General features: G+C 37.4%; 1 protein-coding gene across 1 annotated transcript in view; it reads left to right on the top strand.

Annotated features, from left to right (window-relative positions):
* Nucleotides 1-38: 38 nt before the first annotated feature.
* LRRC28 (leucine rich repeat containing 28) overlaps nucleotides 39-15,144 on the top strand; it is a 76,897-nt gene continuing 61,791 nt past the window's right edge. The window contains exon 1 of the mRNA XM_061999821.1: nucleotides 39-286. The gene's annotated coding sequence lies outside the window, so the exon portion shown is untranslated. The remainder of the gene's footprint in view (nucleotides 287-15,144) is intronic.

Below are 15,144 nucleotides of genomic sequence, written 5' to 3'. Positions count from 1 at the left end.
TTTCATGTCTATAAGTATCTTGCTCTAAGGCCTCTCAGACTGAGGAATTAATTTTAGTTCAAAGAATGAACATGATTTTTCATTCCAGCCAAGGCATACCTCTTTCACATTGATAACAGAAATGATAACAAAACACAGAATTTTTTTTACTGCAACTACATACCACTTGGGTCGACAAGGAGTGGTTCTTGACTTCAACAACAGGTAGAGAGGCATAGTATGTAACACAGAAAGTGGAACTCATGCCAGCATCATAGTCTTCCTTGGATCCTGGGACTTGGCCAAGGTAAGTCTTAACTTATACCATTTTCTAGCACATCTAAACCTTTAATGGAAGAGAATATATGTATTCTTTAAAAATAGTACCATTCTCTGCTGTGAAGTTTCTTTTTAACCACATAATTTATTTGTAGTGAAGAAAATAACATTTTTAACCTAATTTTCTGTGGACTAAAGAAATGGGTCATAATGAGTTTTCTGTATGAGATCATCCATCTTGAATACACTAGGAAAGAACATATAGGTCTCAATTTATTGGAAATAGGGAAAAACAGTATCTGAAGCTACTGACTAAATCACAACATATTCTGGAGATGGTTAACAGATCAGCGAAATAGTTTCCACTCAAACTGGCCTCTTTCAGGAAAATAATTTGTCAGCCTTCATCTACTAAGTTAAGTACTATTATTGCTGTTTATCTCAGTGGTGAAGATCTGACTTCTCTGCAACTTGAAGTGTGTCTCTGAATAGTAAGAATGGGACTCACAGTGGGCTGGTGTTAAATACACTGCTTCATATTTCAGTTTTCCTGCTCACCTGTTCTAATTTCATTCCTATACTCATCTGTGTAACCAAACCATCTTCAATGAAATATTTTCCCCCAGTATTTCGTGTTAAGAAGAGACATTGGGCTTTCCTCATGGAGAATAGAAATGGAACAAATTGATTCATTTTCCTTAAGAATGGGAAGCCTGACATACTAGCCTTATTTCCTGATAGTCATGATGTGCTTTGGGACAACAGAATGACAGTCATGGTGGGTTGATGCTTCAGTGTGTTGGTTTGTACTATTTGAGTTTTATTTGTCAGCTTTTATTTGTGGCCTTTAAAAACAGGCAGGAAGATACAGGTTGTAGTTTAATATCAGGTCAGCATTTTTTTCTCATTTGAACTTTGTGTTGTTGAGAGTGTATTCCTGCAAGATATGCATCTATTTCATACAACTCTGTAGAAAGGCAAATTCTCTTAATAATTGGAAACTGATGCTTTTGGTTGGTTGATTTTTCTTGTAATTTGGGCTTTATTTTCACTTAATGTCATTGCATCATCCTGTGAAAACGATGAGATGTTGTATGACCTCTCTCCCTATTTCCTATTATCACTTAAGCAGAGGGGTTATCCAAGAGAATTACTGATTTTCTTCTTTTTGTGAACATATTCACTTCTTATTTTTCACTGGCTGCTTTGTTTAATCGAGAAGCGTGATGGTGGCACATAATCAAATCTTTTCAGGCAACGGCTATTAAATCAGTGATACATCTGACATTTAGTGGCGGAAAAAGTCTGAAGAGTTAGTGGTCTGAACTGCTGCCCTGGGAACTTTCCAACAGTTTGACTCATCTGTCTTTTCCATGAGGTACTGGTGTGACTCTTGTGCCTAAATATCTTTGGGAAGTGCAAAGGAACATACATTCTAACAAGATGCAGAAAGATGCTCAGCCAAGAAGAGATCTAATTAAAAAATCACTCTGAATATGTCAGCAGTTTCTTGAATTGCTATCAATCCTTTTTTTTTATTGTGGGTGCCAAATGAGATTTGTAACTGAAGGTAGTACAACATATAACTCAACAATACACATTTCTTAAACTCTCACTGGAGTAAACAGAGATAGTCAAATACGTCCATTTTCCACTAGTATATACAGATGTATTGAAAAATATTGTTACTCTGACTAATACAGTTATCCCTGTGCCAGTGAAACTCAATGAGGACATGGTTAATTTCATTAAACCTCTCAGCTTTCATAAAAAGATTGCTTCTGGTGCTGTGCACCAAGGTGGGAATGAGATTAAGATAATTTTGTATGTGCTATCACATTACTGGGAAGTTTATTTATTGTAAATAGCTTTGGTGAACATGTATATAAATACTGGTTGCTATTTAGGTGTCATTGACAGTGCAGAATACGTTCTGGTCAGCAAGATGTTTTAATGAAAGCTTGGCCAAAGGTTTCTATTTTTTGTTTCAGGCCAAGGAAATTGTTCTTATAGCAGAGCCCTAGAATTTTGCATTAGGATTTTAAAAAGACATTAAAGTCCTTAAATTACCAAACAAAACTAGGGCAGAATGCCTTGAAAATGAGTAAGTTACTGAGAATTAATGTTACTGTATCCTTTACTACCATGGTTTTGGTTTTTTCCTTGGAATGTATAAACCAGAGTTTTTCACTTCCCTCATTTATAACAGCAATTTTATGCAAACCAAAAAAATGTTTAAAGGGAATGAATAATCTGGATTTACAAGATTAGACTTTAGAGAGTTGGGGGTGAGAAAGGGGATTGAGGCTTAGTGTTGTAATACTGTATTTATTAAATCTGCAAGTAAATACTGTGGAAAAAAATACACTTTTAACTGCATGAGGTGATCTGGAAAAAAAGAAAACAAATATGTTCAGCTATGTATATCTTTCTTGTTCTTGGGAGATTAAGGTTATTTATTCTCACTTACATGATCCCTTCCTGTTGAATGCAGTGTGTGCTGGGTGTTACACCTGTAGACAGAGATAACATGCTACTTACACAGAGTCTGCCTCATCTGAATTTTAAGTGAAGAGTACAAGAAATTGGGAGTTTTTTAATAAGTAGTTTTATGGTTGGTTTTAAATGCAATAATAGAAATCGTTAACCTTTCATTTTTGCTGTTACCAGTTAGATACAGACGTAGATTTTGGAGATCTCTTTCAAATGCTAGTGATACTTCATACAAAGGTAGATCTTGTTCCTGTAGTGGGAGGAAATCTGAGTTCTTTCAGCCCACTAGCTGTAAATGTCAAGATTTAATTTCAGCACACAGTATACTTGAAATAAATTATTTGCAAGCACCTTTCTGAGTGGCAGTAACTGAGAGATGAACATGAAATACTTGATAAATGGTACTATATCTGAAAAATCAGATGGTTTTTCATCATCTGACTGACTGTTCATGGTATAATGTACGGATCCTGCAGTGGTTTGGAGAGGGTAAGAGAGAAAGTACAAAGTAGAAGGTCTAGAAATTGGTACTGTAAAAATATTCTACAGAAAACCAGCAATAGGCATGTGTCTGTCCCTCCCTGTGAATCCTCCTCTAATAAAACAGTCCGAATCCCAGATTAGGTGAGCTAAATGAAAAGCTGTAACTTTCTCAATTTGGTCTTTTAAGCTACTCCTCTAATTCAGCAGTAGCAAGTGTTACACTAAACACAGCCCAAGTACTTCACAGCTGACATAATTCAATACAATACCTGTAACAGAATAGAATAGACTGTACTCAACAAAACTTCTGATAAACTGTAAGGTAATATAGACATTGGTCTCTGCTAAATATCAGAGTTCAAGTTGAGAATTCCTATTCTACTAGAATGCCTAACTACTACAATATTATAAAGATGCTTTTCTGATAGCTAAGTTGTACCTTTGCAGAACTGATTTATTTCATAAGATTCCATTTCAATGCATGGTAAATAAATAATTAGGTTGGAAAGTTGGTAATCTGTCCTTTTTGAGTGAATAATTAGATATATACTATACAGCATTAATGGGTGTTTCTTATGTATAAAATCCATTTTCTGAAGCCTTAATGGAAATCTCTCTGTCTTAATATAGATTATTAGACAATTTCTATTACTAGGAGGCAAAAAGACAAACTTGTAGGGGAGCAGAAGGGAAGAAAGCTTGGACATATTTTTGTATCACTCTCCAGATGAAGCCTAGTGGAGCCATTAAATTTTTTGGAGCTGGCAGGTTCTTTGAGCTGAGCATTGATTAAAGCTTCTTAACTGCTAAAGCACTGTAGTCTCAGCTTCCAATTTGCTTTTTATACTGAAGAGCCAGACTGTTTGGCACACTCAAACCTACATCTGGAAAAGCTTCTATTGAAATGGATTTCCAAATGGCTATGCTGGAAACTAGCCTTGCAGCTGCTGTTATAATGCAGGATGGACAGTTAAAACAGTCCACAGAAACAGCCTATGTTAAGAGACTACTGGTCTCAATTTTTTGAACCCTGAATCGGGCAACTTCTGTGGCTTGGGTTCAGCTTTGTAAGTTCTGTCTTTGTTAGATGTTGCTACTTGGCATCAGGTTAGTGATTTCAGTGAAATATTTGGCACAATTCTCATTGAAGGAAAAATCTTTTATTAAACTTGATAAATTTTTTTCAATTTAAATTAAACCAGTAACAGCACATTACTGTGTAGAACAACAACCTTTTCCTGCAGAAGAAGATTCTGAACAATGTCATGTGAATAAGAATTGGTTTTTATAGTGTTCTGTATTATTTTTTTGAAGTTGAAGTGAGCCACAATATCTCTTACACTGCTATAGCTGCTTTTGAAATGAAGTGTAAGACTGCATTTTCATAAAATCCAGCAAGCTACTTGCATTTTTTGGGGGAGGGAATGTTTGTAAAAAAAAAAAAAAAAAACCCAAACCCCTAAGTGATTGTTACTTTAAATAGTGAATTTACCAAAGAGGGGAGGGCTAGCAGGCTAATTCCCTGCTTTAAAATAAATAAGGAAAATAACACATAAACCGTTATTTTAAATTCCTTAAAGGGAAATGTAATGCAACCCAATTTTTTCTTTTGCAATTCCTGTACATCTTATTTTGAACCATGGTTCAATTAAGAGTAAACACAACAATAGGTTAAACTGGTATTATAAAATCTGAATTGGAGATCTGCTGCTTATTCTATGTGACACCAAATATGGATTTGCTTACTTGTAGCTGAAAATAGATTAACCTCATTTGAAGCATGGGAATTCTCTTTAAGTGTTGCTTAACACTAGGGAAAAAGAACAAGATAAGTAAAAGTTGCTGGGGGAGAAGAAAAGGAATGTTTCTTAGCAATTATCTGAATATAGTATGATTTGCAAAGAGTGGCTGATAGTTGAGATATCAAACCCATCACAATGTAGCCTGGTGACTCCCTTTTAGGACTTCTTTTCAGAGGAATAAGATGAAAAAGATTATTTTGGAAAGCAAACAGTGACAATCTCTCATCTTCTGTCTTGAAGCAGAGCAAGTATTTTGTGGTATCCTAAATGAAAAACTTCCTGCTGGCAAGAGCAAAGAGGAGGAACCTCCACTTATCAGTGCCAGTGAACCACCAGCCAAATTCCTAAGAGTGCAGGAGGGGTCTGGCAGATGGGCTCTGTCACTTGAGGAGATTATTGCCCCGTTATCTGCCAGTCATTAGCTAGCACTCTATCAAGGACAACAGAAGGGGACGTGAGGAACTTCTTCAGCTTTTACAATTCACAGACATGAGTGTTATTGTCAGCTTAGGCTGAAATAGTGATGGTTAAATTCTATTTCTGGATCCAAGCAGATGAACAGACTTGGATGTTATTCCGGCACCTGGAACAGGTGCACAAAGCTGGTGTCTTTTAGTCCACACACTGATGTTGTAACTGATGCTTGCTTGTTGCCACAAAGCCATGATTCACAGCAGAGGAAAGTAGGGAAGATAGCAGAGATAATATCAAGTCTGTTATCCCCTATGGAGATGAGTACTTGCCTCCCACCATAGCCAAGTTCTCAGAAGTGCTGACAGAATAAGAAATGTTAGCTATGGGTTAGTATTAGGTGGCAGGGCTGAAAAGCATAGCTTTTTCCATGAGTTATGGAGTGTAGGTGCCAGTGTCAGATTCTCCATCGGAATCAGTTAGCATCAACTACAAATATGGGATTTATCTCCACCGCTTGCTTTCGTGCTTCCCTAGTTCTGTGGATGATTTGGATGTGCCAAGTTCCCATTAGCGATATGAAGAACCCTTGTTCTTTACAAAAAGTCAGCCAGCAAAAGAGCTGCCAGGGTATAAATTGCTTATCTGCAAAGCATCTTTATAACATTGCCAACTCTTAAGCTAACGGTTGTACCTGCTTAAGTTTCATGTATGCTGTATTTGTGTGCCCTTTTACCTGTTCTGTTACTTCTCGGCGCCCTTCTGTCTCAGTTACTTCTGGGCTAGGATCCATGTAGTAGCCATTCTAATTCCTGGGCCTTCTTTCCACAGCACAGTTGCTTTTTGTGAGAGAAACAGTGAGCAAAACATTTAAGAACTGGTGCTCAGAGAAGAGTGGAAAAAATATCAACTCTTACAGAAGCTAATTAACTTCCATTTTTGTTACAGAAGAGGGTGGAAAGTAATCCTACTTATTACAAAACCCAAATCTTCTCTGTATGTGGCCTAATCTTAAAATGCTCTTCGATAAGACAGGACAGGAGGACATAAAATCACATCAGGTGTTGCCACCTGAATTTCTTAATTTTAACAGAGAGGGAGCCATTACAAAGAGAGTAGCAACTAAAAGTTTACTTTTTGGGATTCAACTAAGAGAGGTAATATTTTCCTGTGTTTCTGCTAACTTGCTTTTGCAAATGGTCTCATCTGAAGCCTTCTGAATAGACAGGAGAGCTTGCCATTATCTTCCATGATTTTCACTTTGATACTGTAATTCTTACCCTTAAATGTAATCCAAATGTGTTTGTCACAGTTTTTGTCTGTAAAGCCTGTTGATTTCCTGGGCTAATGTTTGCAAAATACATGTCTTTTCTGAAATACAGAAGGTCTCTATTGGTAACAAAAGAAGCAAATTGTGGCTAACAAAGCAAATGTGTAGTTGTGACTATTTTCCGTTGTGGAAGTGCTCTCCTAGCATGTGAAAATCTATGCTGTATATACAAGAGCATCTCCTTGTTCATGGCAATAGCTCTGTGAGCCTGAAGAGTAACCCATTGCGTTCTACTTCAATCAGCACCGATACATGAGGAAACTCTTATAGAGGCACTGCAGATGAAATTCCTAGCAATCACAACCTGATGTCAGTGCCATTTAACTCATTCAGCAGGAGGAAGAAGACCAAATTAGTATCCATGTTTCTCTTTATTTCTTTACTGCTATTCATGGTAAGCTGAGTAGAAAATTATAGTATTATATGGAAAGACTAGAGCTAAAAAAATACCATATACATACTGCTACTGACTTAACAAGTCAAGACAGACAGGCTATTGTACTGATCTTTGCATTTTTTCTTTTGAGGCTTGAAGAAACAGATAGGAATAGGCCTCAGTTTTAAAGCATTATTTTCCACGTTACCCTCAGCTTTGTTGAAAGAATTCAGGAAGTATATTCTGGCCACCTAAACAAAAGCTAAAAGCTAAAAATGCATCCATTAGTAATTACCTTAGCTATCCCAGAATACAGCTGTAATGTTAAAAATGGGATGTAATGTTAAAAATGGGATAAATTGACTGTTTGAATGGGGGAAAATAAAGAAATCCATAGGTTTAGCTTTTAATCATAAACTTATAAATAGTTAGGGGAAACAAGAATTAGTTAAGAATTTCTGAATATTGAATTATTTCACTAGTTCAACATGATAACGCAGAATTCTTTATATTTACAAGGATATTTTTGTCATGCTGCTTTAAAAGGAGGTCAGGATGAAAAACAAGTTATTGATTTCTGTTTGGTGAAAGAATCTGAGAATTTTTCCATGTAAATTCTGTGGAATTTTGCTAAACAGGTACACCTTTAAAGGACATGCTTTGGGATTTTTTCTTTCCTATGTGCTGTCCCTTGTGCCCTCAGGGATACATTGTTTTTTCTGTGGTAAGTTAAATGCTTTACTTAGATTAAAACACATTTTAGAAAAGATTTTTAACTTGCTTCCAGAGAAGATTTAGAGCAGAAATAGGTTGTGACTGATGTGGTATACTTCGAAAGAGGTATGTGTAACTTCTGCACTTCGTTTGCTGAATGACAGACTAAATTATTTGTGGATATACATCTGGTAGCCCATTTTTCTAACTGAAAACAAAGCTAAGAAACATTTAACTTGATCTTATTTAAAGGCAAATCATGGAATTATCACTGTTTTCTGTGGTTGTGTTACTGAGTAGCATCAAATTCTGTTCTTGACGCATAAGTTGCCCAATATATATATTCTTGTTTAGAGCATTAGCTCACTTTCTAAGCCTTTGGCATTTGGGCCAGTCTGTAACTGGTACCTCAGTGGTAGCTATTTTAATCTTTCCTATGATCCCTAGTCACTACCTGGTGAAGCAGCTCTTTCTCTTGTTTTCTTCAGGCCTGTACAAGTGAAAGGAAGTATTACTCCTGCAAGTCCTTATAGTTGTCTTAATTCTGTGAATGGCAATTCAGCTCCATAAAGAAGGGGTTAGTTTCTATTCCAATACACTCTGTTTATGACATTTGTTTGTACCTCAAATATATAGATCAGAAGTGCCTTTCTAGGTTGTTGTACTCAAGCACATGCTATTTTAGGCTGACATTTTCCAACCAGGCCTGAGGGAGTTAGATGTCTAAATTAAATTCAGTTTGACTGATTGGGACATTGAACATCTCTGAACTAAAATCCTAGTGATAGACAGTAGGTCTGTGTGTATTTTATTGAGTGACAAGCAAGTAATTCATTATAGCTGGTTTCCTCATGTAAAAGAATGTATATATTTCAAGCTTGACTTTCGATAGTAGAGATTAAGTGTTAAAAATCAACAGCATTGAACCTGATGCACGTTAAACTTCTTATCACTGTCTCAGAATAGTCTTATGCAATGATAGTTCTGGACAGAAGTGTGAACAAGAATCTGGGTTCTATTCCCAAATTCTCGCTTGCTTATTGTTGGCATTTTTAGCAAAATGATGTGAGTATTCTGCATCCCAGCTTAATCATCTCTCAGATGAATTTAAAAAACTCAACAGCCTTAATGAGGCGCAGTAGTGTTTATGAAATGTTTTTAGATCATCATATCAAAGGTGCCATAAAATGGTAATACTGTTATTTGTATAGTAAGTTATAAGCAAAAACCTAAAGTGTTTTGTACAGCACAAGGGATGACATCTACAAGCATGAAATACAAATTGAGAAAGTTGACAGCAAATAGAACTCATTCCAAAATAACCATAAATGTGGCCCAAATCTTCTATTGAAATTCAGTACAATTAACCTGGTACCGAAGTGTGACAATTGCAACCTGGGGAAGAATAGCAGAGTTAAAGAAATGTCTCTCTGCCTGGTGCCTGCTGTGTTGTGCAGGCTCTGTATTCAAATGCTCTTTAAAGAACACAGTCTGGAAGGGGCTCAAGCATTGAAAAGCACAGGGAAACAATTCCAAACAAGGCCGCCTATGTGCAGCTCTGTTTCTGGTATCACCCTTTGAAGGTTTACACTGAAGTACTCTGTCTCACAAGCTACTTCAGATTAATATCATTTATGGAAAGAGCTATAAACAAAAGGCAAATGTCTGGAATTCTTTTCAGTGCTGGGAAGAATCATTGTTACAGAAGTCTTATACCAGTTGACACTGGCCACCCTGGTAAAGGCCAACCTCCCTCAGATTATCATCATTTTAGAATCATAGAATTGTTTCAGCTGGAAGAGACCTTTAAGATCATTGAGTCCAGCCTTTGTCCCAGACCTATCAACCACTAACCCATTTCCCCAAGTACTACATCCACCTGTCTCAAACTCCACCAGGGATGGTGACTCCAGCACCTCCCTGGGCAGCCCATTCCAATGCCTGACAATGCTTTCAGGCAAGAAATTCCTCCTCAGATGGAGTCTGAACCTCCTCTGGTGCAATTTGAGGCTGTTTCCTCTTGTTCTATTACTTGTTACCAGGGAGAACAGACCCACTCCTGCCTGGCTACAGCTTATTTTCAGGTAGTTGTAGAGAGTGAGAAGGTCTCCCCCGAGCTGCCTTTTCTCCAGGCTGAACAGCCCCAAATCTCTCAGCCCTTCCTCATCTGAGATGTGCTCCAAATCCTTTCCTGGCTTGGTACCTGCCTCTGGATCCTCTCCAGCACCTCAATGTCCTTCTTGTAGAGAGGGGCCCAAAACTGGACACAGAATTCAAGGTGTGGCCTCACCAAAGCCAAGTCCAGGGGAATGATCACCTGCCTGCTCCTGCTGACAATACTGTTCCTGATCCAGGCCAGTATGCCCTTGGCCTTCTTGGCCACCTGGGCACACTGCTGGCTCATGTTCAACCAACATTGCCAGGTCCCTCTCTACCTGGCATCTTTCCAGTCACTCGTCCCCAAGCCTGTAGTGCTGCTGGGGGTTGTTGTGGCCCAAGTACAGGACCTGGTCCTTGGCCTTATTGAAACTCATGGTGTTGGCCTTGGCCCAGCCATCCAGCCTATCTAGATCTCTCTGTAAAGCTTCCCTACCCTCAAGCAGATCAAAGACCAAAGTTTATCTAGTATAGCTCTTTCTACAGTCACATAAACCGGTATGAGCAGTTACCCACAATGGCCTGTGAAACTTGCAGCTGGGAGAAAGTGTACTTGTATCCCAAATGCTATGGGGAGGTCTGTATTTGAGGTCTGTATGTCTTTGGAATATCAGGAAGTCTAGCAAAAATAGTTTTAACCTTGTTAAGTCATTAACAACTGACTGTCTTTTGGAATTGATAGTAAAAGTCTTGGCAGAAAGTTCTCAGCTCTGGGAGTGATTTTTCATGGGACTTCTGTGCCTCAGGAGGAAAAAATTAAACATTTTTAATTTTTTCACCTTCTTTCTTCAATCAGCTTAACAACAGAAGGACAATCTGACTTCTGTTTTTTTCTGACAGAAACTTTTCTATCTGAAATAAGAGCAATGGCTTTTCTTCCCCTTTTAAGGAAGTGCTTTCTGTGGTCTCTTAAGATTTGTAAATAGCAAATCTCTTAATTATCTAAGTTAAAATAAGAAGGCAGATACCTAGAAAAACACAAGGGAAATAAAATGGTTTGTTGGCTAAAATACTGGTAAGATTAATGTAAACTTAAGACATGACAGTAAGTTTGCTTTTCTGATTATTGTTTTCTTCTTTAATTTCAGTGGACTTTATATCTAAGCACTGTGAAGAGAATTTACCTCTTCAATGAGGGATGGCAATGAGGAAATGTCCAAGGGCTCTGAAAACAGAGGGAAACATAGCTAAGCATCATGAACACAATGTCAGAAGTTTGCTTATGCCTATCACATGGGTTAGGAAAGTCAAATACTGCTGGAAAGGGGTTTTATTTCCCTTCAATTTAATTTCCTTTTATAAAATTGACCTCCACAAATCTTTCATAGCCTTCTTGTCTCTGGTCACTTGAAATAGCCTTTTAAAATATGCATGAGACTACTTTGCTACCAGCACTTTTACAAACCAACAGAATCTTGAGCATAAATCACTCTGTGGAAATATCTTTTCCCCACACACTGCATTTTACTGATCTGCTTGAACTGGAGAGCTAGTGCATGCAGGAAGGTTAAAGGACGTGGGCCTATCTTTATCATCCAGTGACCCTCTGCAGTCAAGGTGTTTGTAATATTTTAAAATAATTTATTCAGCTCTGCAAAATCCCTGGTTTACCTTGGTTCCTTACCAATTCCTAGTAAATGAGCATAATTTCTTCCTTGTGCTAACATTCACTAGAGTTTGCTGTCACTGAACTTCCAGAGATGAGAGTCTGTACAAGCCCCTGGACATTTCATATTCTTGCACTCAAAGCTATAATATGGAGTGCAGTATTATGAAACAAACTGCAGAGCTCTCTGAATTGAGCTGAGTTTCAGTTTTACTGCATAATGTTTTCTTGCAAAAAGATCCTCCCCTATAATAGCTTTTTATAAATAAAAGCATAGGCAATACTACTAGCTTTTGAGCAGTGTTGCAATGTTGTTCTTGTAATATCTGCATATTGCAGAGTTTTGTGCCACAGAAAGAAATTGAAGTGAAAAGAGAAAACTGAAAAATCCCAAGGAAATGTTGAAGAAGTCAAATAGGACAACATCCTAGTAGTGGAACAGTCCTAAACAGACGTCAGTTAAGATGGAGAAAATTGATGGTATTGCCCTTCAGATCAATGTTATCCAACTGCAACAAAGATGTCCAGCAATATACTCAAACTTAGGGCTAGTTGGATGTTATACAAAGCTAAACCTTATCGTTATTTTATGGCCTATCACAAAGTAGCTGTTTGTGTTACTTTAAGTAGTTCCAGCTGCTAACTTAAATACTGCTCATAAAAGCCATCAAGCATTAGACAGAGAGAGGGCACAGAGTTAATACATAGCACAGAAAACTGCCAAGATGCTGTGGGGAAAAAAACAATATTCCATGAAAACTACCATATAATAAGAAATAAGTAGTTCAAAAGTCCAAATATTTGACTTAATGACACAGATATGATTGCCCTCTGTGGGATAAGAAAAAAAAAGTCAGTTGTAAGAATATATTTTCTGAGGGAATAAAACCTTAGAAATACAGTGTTCTGTGCATACTAACATTGTTTATCTCATTGCCTTCAGCTGACTTGGTATCAGACAGCTTCTAAGTACATCTATTAGTCATACAAATCAGCTTCCTTTCTGAAGCAAAGGGCCTTAGTCTAGAGAGCTTCTTACCAACTTGCTGAATTACTTAAATAGCTATGTCATTTATGAGATATATATTTTGTAACAGTCACTGAAATGTTTAACAGAGGGGAAAATACCAAATTCCCTCTTACTTAGATACTTGACTTACTGTTGTTTACCGGGAGGTACATAAATATTACAACACCCAAAACACCAAACCCAGCAGTATTTTTAAAAACTTAATTCAGCAACATCAAGGCCAGTGATAATTTTAAACTTATTACAGATGTGTTGTAGTAGGCAGCAAAACGCCATACAGCTCTCACCCCCAGTGCGATGGGGGAAGAGGAAAGGAAGAGTAAGAGCAAGAAAACTTGGGGGTTGAGATTAAAACTGTTTAAATTAAGAAGAAGATGAGAGAAAATCATGGCACAGGTTACTAAATGTGAAACACACCACAAACAAACTAGCCAAGTGAGTAAAGTCTTTCTGATATAAAGGACAGTGGGTACAATATCCATGTAGGGAAGCCTCACAGACTAGTCACATCCCACTGCCCTGAACCTGCAAGTGTCATTTCCTTGATGTGGTGGAAGTAACAACTAGGGGAGGCAGAGTGAGAAACAGATGCCTTGATGCTATGCAAGCACTGCTCAGCAATAATGAAAATATTAGTGTATTACCAGAATTGTCTTGGTCACAAATCTAAAACGCAGCACACTTTGAGCTGCTGTAATGAAAAATAACAGTCTCAGCTAGGCCCGTACACCCTCTAAATCTGCCAGGTCCAAAGTACTTTTAAACTAGTATAAAAACTGTGCAGAATAATCTTCTTCCAATATTGAAACTAAACAGTTCAACAGTGCTCAATAATGCTGTGTTACAGTTCACAACACAGACTGAAAAAAGAAAACTATCTTGAAGAAGGGAAAAGAAAATACTTGTGTATTTAACATGGAGCCACAATACTAAAGTTAACAGAGCACCTGAAAAACACTGCTCATTGCCAGTTCTCTGGGAGATGGTGTTCTGTCTCAATAGGGCTATTACAGCATGAGTTCCATCCTTACTGAACATGGGAATTCTCCTTTACATGTGACACCTGTTGTAGTTTCTGGACTCTTTTTCTATTAGATATTGAACAACTTCAAATACTTTATGACAGTCAGAGCACTGAGACTCATCTAAGCAGTTATGTTGTGATGTTTTAACTACTTAACTTTGCTCCTTTCCGTTTTTGCTCTTATCTTTCACTATTGCATTGATCCTTGGCTCGGTCGTTCAGCAAAGAAAAGTATCTTTAGTACTTGTTTCACATTGTTTAGGTACAGTCCTTCCCCTGTTAGACTGTAGGAAAAGGACTGGATGTTTTTCAAACAAAAAGGATTTGTCATTCACCCTGTTTTGCTTTGACACACGTGTGGTGAAGAGGTCAGGCAGGGAATACCTACAAACTGAAGCAGGAAAAAATTCTTTGCTTCATTAACACAATTTTCTCTGCCAGAGGTGGCAAAGTCATTGAGAGGTGAGCCCCCTCTTTGTCAAAATGGAACTTGCCCTGTCATCAACCCATACAAACTTGATATATGTTGTTACATGCTGGCTACTGTACCACATAAATCTTCCATGGAAGTGTGCTTCTCCATTTCCTACTACCACAACACATTATTAGTTTCACCTCTTTCACCACTTATTGAAGGGTATATTAAGACTATTAAGACTGAATTTTTAAAACTTAAAGGCCAAACCAAGGTGCATTTATTCACCTGTTTTCCAAATCCAGGTGGATCTATTTCTCACCACACCATCTCAAGGCCAGATTTATTTAAATACATGTTTCTGCTTTCCTGAGTTTTTGCATTCTTTCCCTAGACTTATGTTAGCCCACAGACCTTTGTCAGCCGTTCTTCATGTAGGCAAAGAATAATAATTAAAGAGTATTTTCTATTCCTGTTTCCATAAAGTAACTGGAACGTGCTAAAAGAGTAAATAATTAAATGAATAGTTCCTTTGTTGAGAAAAATGAAAGTCATATAGCAGTATCTAAAGAAGTAGGAAAAAAAAAAAGTAATAACATGATCTTGGAAGTTTTGTATCCCAAAAGAACAGTAGAGGGGGAAACACAGACACATCTTCAACAGGGTTTAAGTAATGAATGAAGCTGGAGCAGTTTCAAGGCTCACTGGTATCTGATCGGTGAAAAGAACAATAAGAAAGTGACCAGTACCTGAATAGATTCTGAGACACATGTCTTCTTTTGTGCTATGAGAAGATTAACAGAAGCCTTTTTATATGTTTTGACAAGTTTTGGGTTAAAATAGTCTCTGCTGTGGTGCATATGTGTCACCTGAAGCTCTCTCCTGACTCTACCAATACCAAATTCCTCAATTTAGAATTCACTCTGAATTACAGCTATACATACATCTCGATTCTTCCAAAATACTTGCTATTGTAAATAGTCTTTAATGTAAGGCACAGTCCTGCTCACATATAAGATCATTTAATACTTGTGTGTTTAAGATA

The sequence above is a fragment of the Colius striatus genome, chromosome 7, assembly GCF_028858725.1.
Source record: "Colius striatus isolate bColStr4 chromosome 7, bColStr4.1.hap1, whole genome shotgun sequence".
Classification (NCBI taxonomy): domain Eukaryota; kingdom Metazoa; phylum Chordata; class Aves; order Coliiformes; family Coliidae; genus Colius; species Colius striatus.
The sequence above is the reverse complement of the archived record's forward strand: the minus strand, read 5'-3'. Positions and strand labels throughout refer to the sequence as shown.